This window comes from Tamandua tetradactyla, chromosome 21 (assembly GCF_023851605.1).
Source record: "Tamandua tetradactyla isolate mTamTet1 chromosome 21, mTamTet1.pri, whole genome shotgun sequence".
Lineage (NCBI taxonomy): Eukaryota > Metazoa > Chordata > Mammalia > Pilosa > Myrmecophagidae > Tamandua > Tamandua tetradactyla.
Genome location: NC_135347.1, coordinates 51,167,946 through 51,180,367, shown reverse-complemented (window position 1 = coordinate 51,180,367; position 12,422 = coordinate 51,167,946). Strand labels below are relative to the sequence as shown.

The following is a 12,422-nucleotide window of genomic DNA, read 5'->3' as shown; positions in this document are numbered from 1 at the left end:
TTTTGTATTCTGTGCTTCCTGTGTTTCAGTTACTCAAATGAGCTATGCAGATAGGTTTGATTAGATTATTCACTATAGAAAATTTCAGTTCCAGATCAAATAAACCTTTCTTCTGTTGGCTCGATGAGTGTGCGTTTCTAAAATATAGACACTGTCTTCCTTACCCCTATGTTCTGAATTACTTTAACCCCAACCTGTTCAGCTTCGATCTTATCTCTGAATGCTGGGTTATATATATAAAAAACAGAATCCAAATCCAAAAATCTCTGAAAATCCAGAAATAATAATCACTCTAGACTTAATGTGTCTGCTCTAAAAGTTTATAATCTAGGTCCCTGTTTTCTTATAAGCATTTTCGAAAGGTGACCATACCATTGTTGTTTTTTTTGTTTCTGGCTTATTTTGTCTCACCAAATGTCCCGTATGTTCATTCATATCATTGCATGCCTCATGACATTGTTCCTTTTTGTAGCAGCACGACCTTCATTCACCTATCTCCTTCTCTGTCAGTGTATCTTTCAGCCACCTGCATTCATTGGGCATCATGTAGAGTGCCCAAAGTCCACAGTTCATCAACAGTCTCAATTTTAGATAATTTCATTGTTCCCAAGAAACAGAAGATCAATAAACACACCCTCAACAAATAGGAAATCTAAACCTCCTCTTAACTCCTGTCCCTCACCCCATTATTTACCTCTGCTGTTGCTGTGATGGTGCTGAGGGTTTCCTTTTGAACACAGCGCATAGCATTCAGTAGTAGTTTCCCTCCTGTACCCTGGATGTAAATACTCTGTACAAGAATCATATCTTTGAAATAATTCTTATGAGAACTCATTCATATTTCTAGTGTGAGTCAGTGGGACATGTAGGTCTATACAACCCCTTTCAACCTTGTTCATCTTCAGCGTGATAATATTACTTCTAGATCCACTAGAAAATCACCTTTGCTCCTATCTATTCCCTTACATTGGAATTCAGCCTCATTACCTAACAGTTCGCCAATCTCTAACTTCTATGTACCTCTAAGTCCCCTATATTCTGTATTGTAAGCCTCTGATTATACCTTTATGCTGATCATAAAAGTGGAATCATACAGCATCTTTCCTTTTGTGTCTGGATAATTTTGCTCAGCATTATGTCCTCAAGGCTTATCCATCTTGTCATTTGCTTCAGGACATCATTTTGTCTTGCTGCTGCATAATATTCCATCATATGTATATACCACATTTTGTTGATCCACTCATCTTTTGATGGGCATTTGGTTTGTTTCCATGTTTTGGCAATTGTGAATAATGCTGCTGTGAACATTGGTGTACAAATGTCTGTGTCATTGCTTTCAGCTCTTCTGGGTATACGCCAAGTAGTGCTATTGCTGGGTCATAGGGCAACTCAATATTTAGTTTCCTAAGGAACCCCCAAACAGTCTTCCATAGTGGCTGCACCATTATACATTGCCACCAGTGGTGCATAAGTGTCCCATCCTCTCCAACATTTATAGTTTCCTGTTTAATAGCAGCTATTCTTATAGGTGTGAGGTGGTATCTCATTGTAGTCTTGATCTGCATTTCCCTTATAGCCATGAAAATGAGCATCTCTTCATGTGCTTTTGAGCCGTCTGTATTTGCTCTTCAGAAAAGTGCCTATTCATATCTTTAGCCCATTTTATAATTGGATTGTTTGTTCTTTTGTTGTTGAGTTGTATGATTTCTTTGTATATACAGGAGATCAAATCTTTGTCTACTATGTGATTTCCAAATATTTTCTCCCATTGAATTGGCTGCCTTTTCACCTTTTTGACAAAGTCTTTTGAGGTGCAGCAGCATTTGATTTTGAGGAGTTCCCATTTATCTGTTTTTTCTTTTGTTGCTTGTGCTTTGGTTGTAAAGTTTAGGAAGCTACCTCCTGTTACTAGGTCTTGAAGATTGTTCTAGTCTGCTATCTGTTGGAATGCAATAAACTAAAAATGGGATGGCTTTTAAAAAGAGGAATTTAATAAGTTGCTAGTTCACAGTTCTAAGGCCGAGAAAATGTACCAATTAAAACGTCTATAGAAATGTACAATCAAAGAAAGATACCTTGGTTCAAGAAGGCCAGTGAAGTCCAGGGTCTTTCTCTCATCTGAGAAGGTGCATAGTGAACACAGTTATGGTTTCTCTCTCATCTGGAAAGGCTCATGGTGAGCACAGCATCATCTGCTAGCTTTCTTTCCTGGCTTCCTGTTTCATGAAGCTCCCCAGGAGGCGTTTTCCTTCTTCATCTCCAAAGCACTGGCTGATGGACACTCTGCTTCATGGTACTGCAACATTCTCTGTTGTCTCTGAATCTCTCATTCTCCAAAATGTTTCTTCTTTTATAGGACTTCAGAAACTGATCAAGACACACCCAAATGGGTAGAAACGCATCTCCCCTAATCCAATTTAACAACCACTCTTGATTGGGTTACATCTCCAGGGAGACGATCTAGTTACATACATTATTGAATAGGGATTATTCTGCCTTTACAAAATGGGATTTAGATTAAAACATGGCTTTTCTAGGGGTCATACATCCTTAGATTAAAACATGGCTTTTCTAGGGGTCATACATCCTTTCAAACCAGCATATTCCACCATCTGGACCCTAAAAAAGACACGTTTTCTCCATATACAAAATATATTAATTTCATAACAATATCACAAATTCTTAAGGCATTTCAGTAGCAATACACATGAAATGCAAAGTTAGAAACGTACAAATGCCTATCAAATTTAGTTACAGGCATAGTCTGTTCTGAGGCAGAATTATCCTCTGGCTCTGGACCAACAGAAACTCAAAACAAGTTATTTGCTGCCAACATACAAAGGAGGAACATTCATAGGATACATACACACATTTCCATAGGAAGGAAGGAACACAGGGGGTCACTGGATCCATACAGTTTCAAAAACCCATAGAGCAAAGTCCATTAGATTTCAAAGTCCTCAGACTTTGAGTCATTTATCTTAGGGGCTTTAGAAAGTGACAGTCCCACCTATGTAGTGGCTTGCCGCTTTCTGAATGCAACCTTGGGGGACATTGGGGAGACCACCTTTTTCTCGGCTCCACCCTCTCCAAGCATTGGGCTGCACCCTGGTTCTCTGCCATGTCCAGGGCGCACGCTCAATCCATCCATGAGGTGGCAGCCAGGCTCTCCCCAAATCCCAAGGAATATGCTTCACCCTCTCCAAGGCCTGAGGTGGCATGACTCTTCTACTGCAACCAGGTGGAAGGCCCATCCTCTCCCTTTGGGGCAAACTCACCCTCTCCACAGGCTTGGGTGGGTCTGCTCTCCTGGCCTGAGGCTTCTTGACTTCAGACCTCAGCCTCCATGGTTTGGCCTCTGAAGTTATTTTCCTCCAATGTGTCCCTTCTCTGAACCCCTCAGTCCAGACTGGCAGCTGCTCTATTTATATAGGTCCCACAGCACTCTCACTGGCTTTCTATGCAGTAGCCTTGGATCATGCCCATCAGACCTAAGGAGTTTCCAAAAATCCTTCCTGGATAACTCCATGTCTGATCCTGGCTTTCTCTGAAAGGCAGACTGATTCCACATCTGGCCAAATCCTCAAATGGAGCACTATTCTCTGGAGTCTCCCTTCCTGGAAGCTCAGAATTTTCTAGGACATCAATTTCTGGTTTCTTTGTACCCAAGAGTTCAGTTTTTAGCTTCTCTCTCTCCTGTCACATTTCATTATAAGCTGTAAGGAGAAACCAGACTGCACTTTCCACATTTAATTTGGAGATCTCTTCTGCTAAATATCCAAGTTCATGGCTTTTAAAATCTGCCTTCCAAAATTTCTAGTCAATTTTGCCAGATTATCTGCCATTTTAAAACAAAGCTCATCTTCCTTCCAGTGTATAATGACATATGCCTCTTTTCTGTCTAAGGCTTCATCTGAAGTGTCTTTAGAGTCCACATTTCTACCGTCTCTTCAAAGCATTCTAGGTCTTCTCTATCAAGCTTCTCACAACTCTTCCAGAATCTTCCCCTTATCCATTTAAAAAGCTGTTCCAACATGTTTGGTATTTGCAAACTGCAGCAGCAACCCACTCCTGGTACCAAAATCTGTTCTAGTTTGCTAGCTACCAGAATGCAATGTACCAGAAATGGGATGGCTTTTAAAAAGGGGAATTTAATAAGTTGCTAGTTCATAGTTCTAAGGCCGAGAAAATGTACCAATTAAAACGTCTATAGAGGGCGGGCCGCGGTGGCTCAGCGGGCAAAGTGCTTGCCTGCTATGCCGGAGGACCTCGGTTCGATTCCCGGCCCCAGCCCATGTAACAAAAACGGAGAAACAGAATACAATAAAACAAGAAAATGTTTAAAAATGTTTCCCTTTCTTCCTTCCTTCCTTCCTTCTATCCTTCCTTCCTTCTCTCTGTAAAATAAAAAAAAAAAAAAAAAAAAAAAAAAAAAAAAAAAAAAAAAAAAAAAAACGTCTATAGAAATGTCCAATCAAAATTATCCAGAGAAAGATACCTTGGTTCAAGAAGGCCAGTGGAGTCCAGGGTCTCTCTCTCATCTGAGAAGGCACATGGTGAACACAGTCATGGCTTCTCTCTCAGCTGGAAGGGCACACGGTGTCATCTGCTAGCTTTCTCTCCTGGCTTCCTGTTTCATGAAGCTCCCTGGGAGGTGTTTTCCTTCTTCATCTCCAAAGCGCTGGCTGATGGATTCTGTGCTTCATGGGTGCTGCAGCATTCTCTGCTGTCTCTGAATCTCTCATTCTCCAAAATGTTTCCTCTTTTATAGGACTTCAGAAACTAATCAAGACACACCCGAATGGGTGGAGACACATCTCTCCTAATCCAGTTTAACAACCACTCTTGATTGGGTTACATCTCCAGGGAGATGATACATACGGTATTGAATAGGGATTATTCTGCCTTTACAAAATGAGATTTAGATTAAAACATGACTTTTCTAGGGCTCATACATCCTTTCAAACCAGCACAAAGATGTTTCCCTACATTTTCTTCTAGAAGCTTTATGTTGCTAGTTCTTATATTTAGGTATTTGATCCACTTTGAGCTAATTTTTGTGTAGGATGTAAGATAGGGGTCCTCCTTCATTCTCTTGGTTATTAACTGGTTATTAACATCCAGTTCTTCCATGCCCAATTGTTGAAAAGGCGATTTTGTCCCAGTTCAGAGGATTTAGGGGCCTTGTCAATAATCAGTTGACCATAGATTTGGTGGCCTGTTTCTGCACTCTCAATTCGATTCCATTGGTCAGTGCTTCTGTCTTTGTGCCAGTACCATGCTGTTTTCACTGCTGTGGCTTTATAATAGGTTTTCAAGTCAGGGAGTGTTAATCCTCCCAGTTTGTTCTTCTTTTTTAGGATGCCTTTAGCTATTCAGGGTCTCTTTCACTTCCAGGTAGATTTGGTAGTTAGCTTTTCCAAATCTTCGAATTAGGTTGTTGGAATTTTGGTTGATACTGTATTGAATCTGTAGACCAATTTGGGGAGAATTGGCATCTTAACTATATTTAGCCTTCCTGTCTATGAGCGGGGAATGTCTTTCCACCTATTTAGATCTCCTTTCATTTCTTTTAGCAATGTCATGTAGTTTTCTGTGTACAAGTCCTTTACATCGCTAGTTAAGTTTATTCCTAAGTACTTAATTCTTTTAGTTGCTATTTTGAATGGAATTTTTCCTTAACTGACCCCTCATTGCTTGTGTACAGAAATGTTACTCATTTTTGCACATTAATTTTATATCCTGCCACCTTGCTGAATTTATTTATTAGCTCAAGTAACTTTGTTGTAGATTTCTCAGCATCTTCTAACTATAGTATCATATCATCTGCAAATAATGAGAGTTTTACTTCTTCCTTTCCAGTTTGGATGCCTTTTCTTTCTTTGTCTTGCCTGATTGCTCTAGCTAGAATTTAACACAGTGTTGAATAATGGTGGTGACAGTGGGCATCCTTGTCGTGTACCTGATCTTAGGGGTAAGGCTTTCAGTCTCTCTCCATTGAATACGATGCTGGCTATCAGTTTTTCATATATGTCCTTTATCATATTGAGGTAGTTACTTTGATTCCTGTCTTTTGGAGTGTTTTTATTATAAAAGGATGCTGAATTTTGTCGAATGCTTTTTCAGCATCTATCGAGATGATCATGTGATTTTTCCCTTTTGATTCATTAATGTGCTGTATTACATTAATTGATTTTCTTTGTTGAACCATCCTTGCATTCCTGGTATAAACCCCACTTGGTCATGGTTTATAATTCTTTTAATGTGTGGTTGGATTCTATTTGCTAATATTTTACTGAGAATTTTTGCATCTATATTCATTAGTGGGATTGGCCTGTAGTTTTCTTATAGCATCTTTACCTGGTTTTGTTATTAAAATGATATTAGCTTCATAAAATGAGTTGGGTAGAGTTCCTTTTTCCTCAGTTTTTTTGGAAACGTTTGAGCAGGATGTTAGTTCTTTCTGGAATGTTTGATAAAATTCCCCTGTGAAACAGTGTGGACAACCAAAGCTATAGGCAGAGCCCCCAGTCTTGGGGTTTGTTCATATGAAACTTAACCCTGCAAAGGATAGGTCAAGTCTACTTAAAATTTAGACCTAAGAGTCACCCCCAAGAGAGCCTCTTTTGTTGCTCAGATGTGGCCCCTCTCTCCAGCCAACACAACAAGCAGTCTCACCACCCTACCCCTCTCTACATGGGACATGACTCCCAGGGGTGTGGACCTTCCTGACAACGTGGGACAGAGATCTTGAAATGAGTGGAGACTCAGCATCAAGGGATTGAGAAAAACCCTAGAATGAGCTGAGACTTAGCATCAAGGGATTGAGAAAATCTTCTCGACCAAAAGGGGGAAGAGGGGAATGAGACAAAGTATCAATGGCTGAGAGATTCCAAACAGAGTCTAGAGGTTATCCTGAAGATTATTCTTATGTATCAAGTAGATATCATCTTGTTATTCAAGATGTAATGGAGAGGCTGGAGGAAACTGCCTGAAAATGTAGAGCTGTGTTCCAGTAGCCATGTTTCTTGATGATGATTGTATAATGATACAGCTTTCACAATGTGACTGTGTGATTGTGAAAACCTTGTGTCTTATGCTCCTTTTATCTACCTTGTCAACAGATGAGTAGAATATATGGAATAAAAATAAATAATAGGGGGAACAAGTGTTAAAATAAATTTAGTTTGAAATGCTAGTGATCAATGAAAGCGAGGGGTAAGGGGTATGGTATGTAAAATTTTTTTTTTCTGTTTTTGTGTTATTTTTCGATTGTCTTTTTATGTCTTTTTCTGAATTGATGCAAATGTGTGGGAAATGATCGTGATGATGAATATGCAACTATGTGATGATATTGTGAATTGCTGAGTATATGTGTTGGGAATGTTTGTGCTTCTTGTAATTTTTTTTTTTAATTAACAAAAAATTAAAAAAAAAATTCCCCTATGAAGCCATCTGGCCCTGGGCTTTTCTTTGTAGGAAGATTTTTGATGACTGATTGAATCTCTTTACTTGTGATTGGTTTGTTGAGATCTTCTGTTTCTGCCTGAGTCATTGTAGCTTGTTTGTTTGTCTCTGTTACTTCCCACGGACTGGAGCTTGAAGGATATTACAGAATGAGGAGAGAGAGAGAGAGAGAGAGAGAGAGATGGGATCAGCGATTTTGAAGATTAGTGACAACAGACAACTTTATTCTTAGCCAGTTCCTGCTTATATACTGCAGGGTGTATGTGACAGAAAGCATGCATGCATTTCTTGGGGGAACACAGTGCTTATTTTTCAGTGTTTACTCCCTACATACTTAAGATAACCCTAAGGAACCTGGGGTTAACTAACCTCTTTCTCCCAGACTCTTCTCCATCATGCAGATAACAATCTCCACAGTTTACTGCTGCAGCCACTCTGAAGCCAGCTGCTCCCAATAAATTCTGCAGGTCTTGTAACCCTTGCTCCTACATTTCCCCCTTTTTATTTTATAAGCGGAGGTGACTGTGCCTGTCTTAGGTTGCCCTGAAGCTCTGAAGGAAGCATCTTATCTGTCGTTGGCTACCAGTCAGGCTCTCTGACTCTGATTCGGGACAAGCCAAGGGCTTTTACCAGTATCATACTGTTAGCATGGCTGTTTAGTGGCACGGCGTGCTACTTTGAATATTTGTTTAACACAGCTGAGAAGGAAGAGAAGAGTAAAAACAGCCCCAAACCTAAGCCTATAGTAGTCAAAAAATGATGTGATTTCCACCAGTAAATAGGATTAGGATTTTTTAGCTCTTGGGTAAGTGATTGTATAACATCATCTCTGTCAGCTATATGTAAATTATTCTGAGATATTTCTAATACCCTTTTTTGTAATTCTAAAATATCAAGACTTAAATTATCCGAATGCCCCAAAAGATGCCTTTTTACCTTTTCCCATTCTATTTCAGAATGATTATACCTTAAAGGAGTAATACAAAAGTTGCTCAATTATGCATTTGATCTCCAATATGAACCATCACTGTCTCTATATCATTTAGTCTTTTATTAATTTGCTCATCAATATGAGATTGACTATGCCACAGCTCACTGGCATTTTTATGCCATTCTCTAACATAATACTACATCTGTATAGTTTGATGCAATGCAGTTCCAGCGACCGCAGCCACAGTGATAATTCCAGTGATTCCAATGACAGTTGCAATAATGAGTCCAATTAGTCTCTTAGTCCTTTTCAGATATTCTTTTGCCAAATGAATCAGGATTTGTGTTTCTGGAAAGCTTGCCAAGATCTTGACATTGGCACCAGCAGCCAAATACCTCTCCTTCTACTTGCTGCTATAATTGTCTCATTTTCCTGCAACATAAATGCTTGGAGACAAGTGAATAGGGAGCAGTTCTCACAATTAAAAGTTTGATTTCTTATATGCATATGACCTTTAACAAATACATATGGATCTCTAGTACATATTTGTATATAGTGTTTATGGCTGCTATTTAAAGAGAAGTTATAGTTACTAGAATTTGCTATAAAAATTGGTCCCAGTCCTAGGAAAATTTTCCATAAATTTCTCCGACTATTGTTATATTTATTGTCCCATGGATTTGGCACAAATCGTCCTCTGTGTATTAAACTCTGATTTAGCTTGCCTGTCGGTATAGTCTCAGTTATCCCTGAGTTAGAGGTGTGAGGCCCCGCAGGAGTCGCATCTCTTACTATTCCATAGGAATCATTAATTATGATAACTGCTCAATCCATATGATACAACTGTCATCCATTCCAACTTTCTCTCCCATCTAATAGGCAAGTACCGTTTGATTCCATAGAGTTGAAAGAGGGCTATACATATAGGTAATTATGAGAATCATTCTTGATCTTAAACAATGTAGTTTGATTACTTATTGTCATACATGGCAATTCATTACCTAGGCATATGGGTCTTTCTAAAAATGGAAGAGTTAAATTTGACAACATTTTTCCTTCTTCCCAAGTAGTTTTGGAAGCCTTGAATCTACTGGACCTGGGAATCCTAAACTAGTATTCAGATATATTGGTAAAGCTGGATCTGCCCATGTTACGGCCTGCAGCAGAGGTGGGTTAGGAATATAAGCCCAATAAGTATAATTATGTCCCTGTCCTTCAGCAATTAAAGTTATATGTCATATAATGTACATTACCCATTTAGTTATTTTTTAAAGAGTTAACATGCCTGGGTTTTATTCTTATCGAGGGAATCCAAACCAAGGTTCTGTCATCTGTAATGACATGAGCAAATCCTTGACCCCACACCTTTATCATGCCTGGTTTCCATAAATCATCCTTAACATCTTTCCAATAGATTGGCTGCAGCTGCAGTTCTGTTTGGATCGTTTCATTTTTCTTTTCCAAATTACTAAAATGTTGTTCTGCAGGAGTCTGTGATGAATTATCATAAATGTTTAAAAAATTTAAAGTAAACACTTCTTTTGCTAATTGATCTTTTGGTGTACTTATTTTCACAACATCATCCTCCTGAACATCATGACTCCAGGAATTTGTCAATTTCATCTAAGTTGTCTAGTTTGTTGGTGTATAGTTTGTTCATTGTATCCTTTTATGATTTCTTTGATTTCTTCGGGTTCTGTGGTAATGCACCTTTCTGATTTTGTTTATTTCCACCCTCTTTTTTTCTTTGTCAGTCTTGCTAGTGGCCCATCAATTTTATTGATTTTCTCAAAGAACCAACTTTTGGTTTTATTGATTCTTTCTGTTGTTCTTTTGTTCTCCCATTCATTTATCTCTGCTTTAATCTTTGTTATTTCTGTTCTCCTATTTGCTTTGGGGTTAGTTTGCTGTTCTTTCCCAAGTTCCTGCAGGTTTCCTGTTAAGTCCTCAATTTTTGCTCTTTCTTGTTTTCTAATATAGGCATTTAAGGCAATAAATTTCCAACTCAGTAGAGCCTTTGCCATAGCCCATAAGTTCTGATAAGTTGTATTCTCATTTTCATTCATCTCCAGATAGCTACTGATTTCTCTACCAATTTCTTCTTTGACCCACTGGTTTTTTAAGAGTGTGTTATTTAATCTCCGTGCATTTGTGAATGTTCTCATTCTTTGGTGGTTATTGAGATCCAGCTCCATCCCGCTGTGATCAGAGAAAGTGCTTTGAATAATTTTAATATTTTTAAATTTATAAAGATCTGTTTTGTGCCCCAGCATATGATCTATCCTGGAGAATGTTCCATGAGCACTAGAGAAGCATGTATAACCTTGTGTTTTGGGATGCAATGACCTATATATGTCTGTTAGGTCTAATTCATTTATCAAGTTATTTAACTTCTCTCTTTCCTTGTTGATCTCCTGTCTGATTGTCCTATCTATAGAGAAGAGTGGTGTATTGAAGTCTCCTACTATTATTGTTGAAACATCTTTCACTCCCTCAGTTTTACCAATGTCTGTCTCATGTACTTTGGAGCACCTTGATTGGGAGCATAAGTATTTATGATTGTTTTATCTTCTTGGTGAATTGGCCCTTTAATTAGCATATAGTGTCCTTCTTTGTTTCTTATGATGTCTTTACATTTAAAGTCTATTTTGTCTGATTTAAGTATAGCTACTCCTGCTTTCTTTTGGTTACAACTTGCGTGGAAAATCTTTTTCCATCCTTTCACTTTCAATTTATTTGTATCCTTGTGTCTAAGATGAGTCTCTTGTAAGCAGTATATAGTGCTACCATAGCTGAATTATGTTTCTTAATCCATTCTGCCAATCTGTATCTTTCAATTGGTAAGTTTAGTCTGTTAACATTCAAAGCTTACTGAAAAGGCATTTCTTGATTCTACCATCTTATCTTTATTATTTTATTTGTCAAATCTATATATTCTTCTCCCTCTTTCTCTTTGTATTATTTAAATTACCCTTTGTGGTACTCTTCAATTCTGTGTTCAACTCCCCCAGGTCTCCCTCTCCTGTCTTTTTTTTTCAGCCAGCAGAACTCCTTTTAGTATTTCTTGTAAGGCAGGTCTCTTATGGACAAATTCTTTCAGGACTTCTTTGTCTGTGGAAACTTGAATCTCTCCTTCAATTTTGCAGGACAGTTTGGCTGTGTACAGAATTCTTGTCTGGAAGTCTTTCTCTTTCAGGATCTTAAATATATCATACCACTGCCTTCTCACCTCTAGGGAGCTAGTGAGTAGTCTGAAGTCAGTCTTATTTTATTTCCCTTGTATTTAGTAGATTTTCTCTTGCCGATTTCAGGATTTTCTTCTTCTTTTCAACATTTGACAAACTGATTAGTATGTGCATTGGGGAAGGCCTATTTGGATTTATTCTATTTGGAGTTCTTTGGACTTCTTTGACTTGTATATTTATGTACTTTGTGAGGGTTGGAAATTTTTCCATCATATCCTCAAGTACTATTCCCAGCCTTTTACTCCTCTCTTCTCCTTCTGGGACATCAGTGATTCTTGTATTTGAGTACTTTGTTTTGTCTACCATTTCCCTGAGTTCCCATTCAAGTTTTTCCATCTTTTTTTGCCATTTGCTGTTTTGAGTCTTTGAAGTCAGTTATCCTGTCCTCTCAATCACTTATTCTTTCTTCTGTCTCTTCAGATCTGGTGTTGGGTGCCTCTAATATGTTTTTTATTTGGTCAATAATCTCTATGATTTTTGCTATTTTTTTTTATTTATTCTTTCGATTTCTCCTTGTGCTCTTCTGTTGTCTTCGTGACCTCCTTTATGACATTTGCTATCCCACTTATTTTATTAAGTAGAGTTGTATGAACATCTTTGATTACTTCTTCCAACATCTGTGTCTCCTCTGATATTTTAATTTGGTCATTAGGCAGGGCTATATCTGTCTGCATTGTGATATGCTTAGTGATCTTCTGCTGTCTTTGTGGCATATAAATATCTTGATTGATTTCCTTTGGGAGTTGATTTCTTTTAGTTGATTTCTTTTGTGTTTGCGG

The 12,422-nt window shown here is 38.2% G+C and overlaps 1 protein-coding gene across 5 annotated transcripts in view; it reads left to right on the top strand.

Annotated features, from left to right (window-relative positions):
• ZFYVE16 (zinc finger FYVE-type containing 16) overlaps window positions 1–12,422 on the top strand; it is a 121,367-nt gene that overhangs the window by 32,960 nt on the left and 75,985 nt on the right. The gene's annotated exons all lie outside the window — the stretch shown is intronic.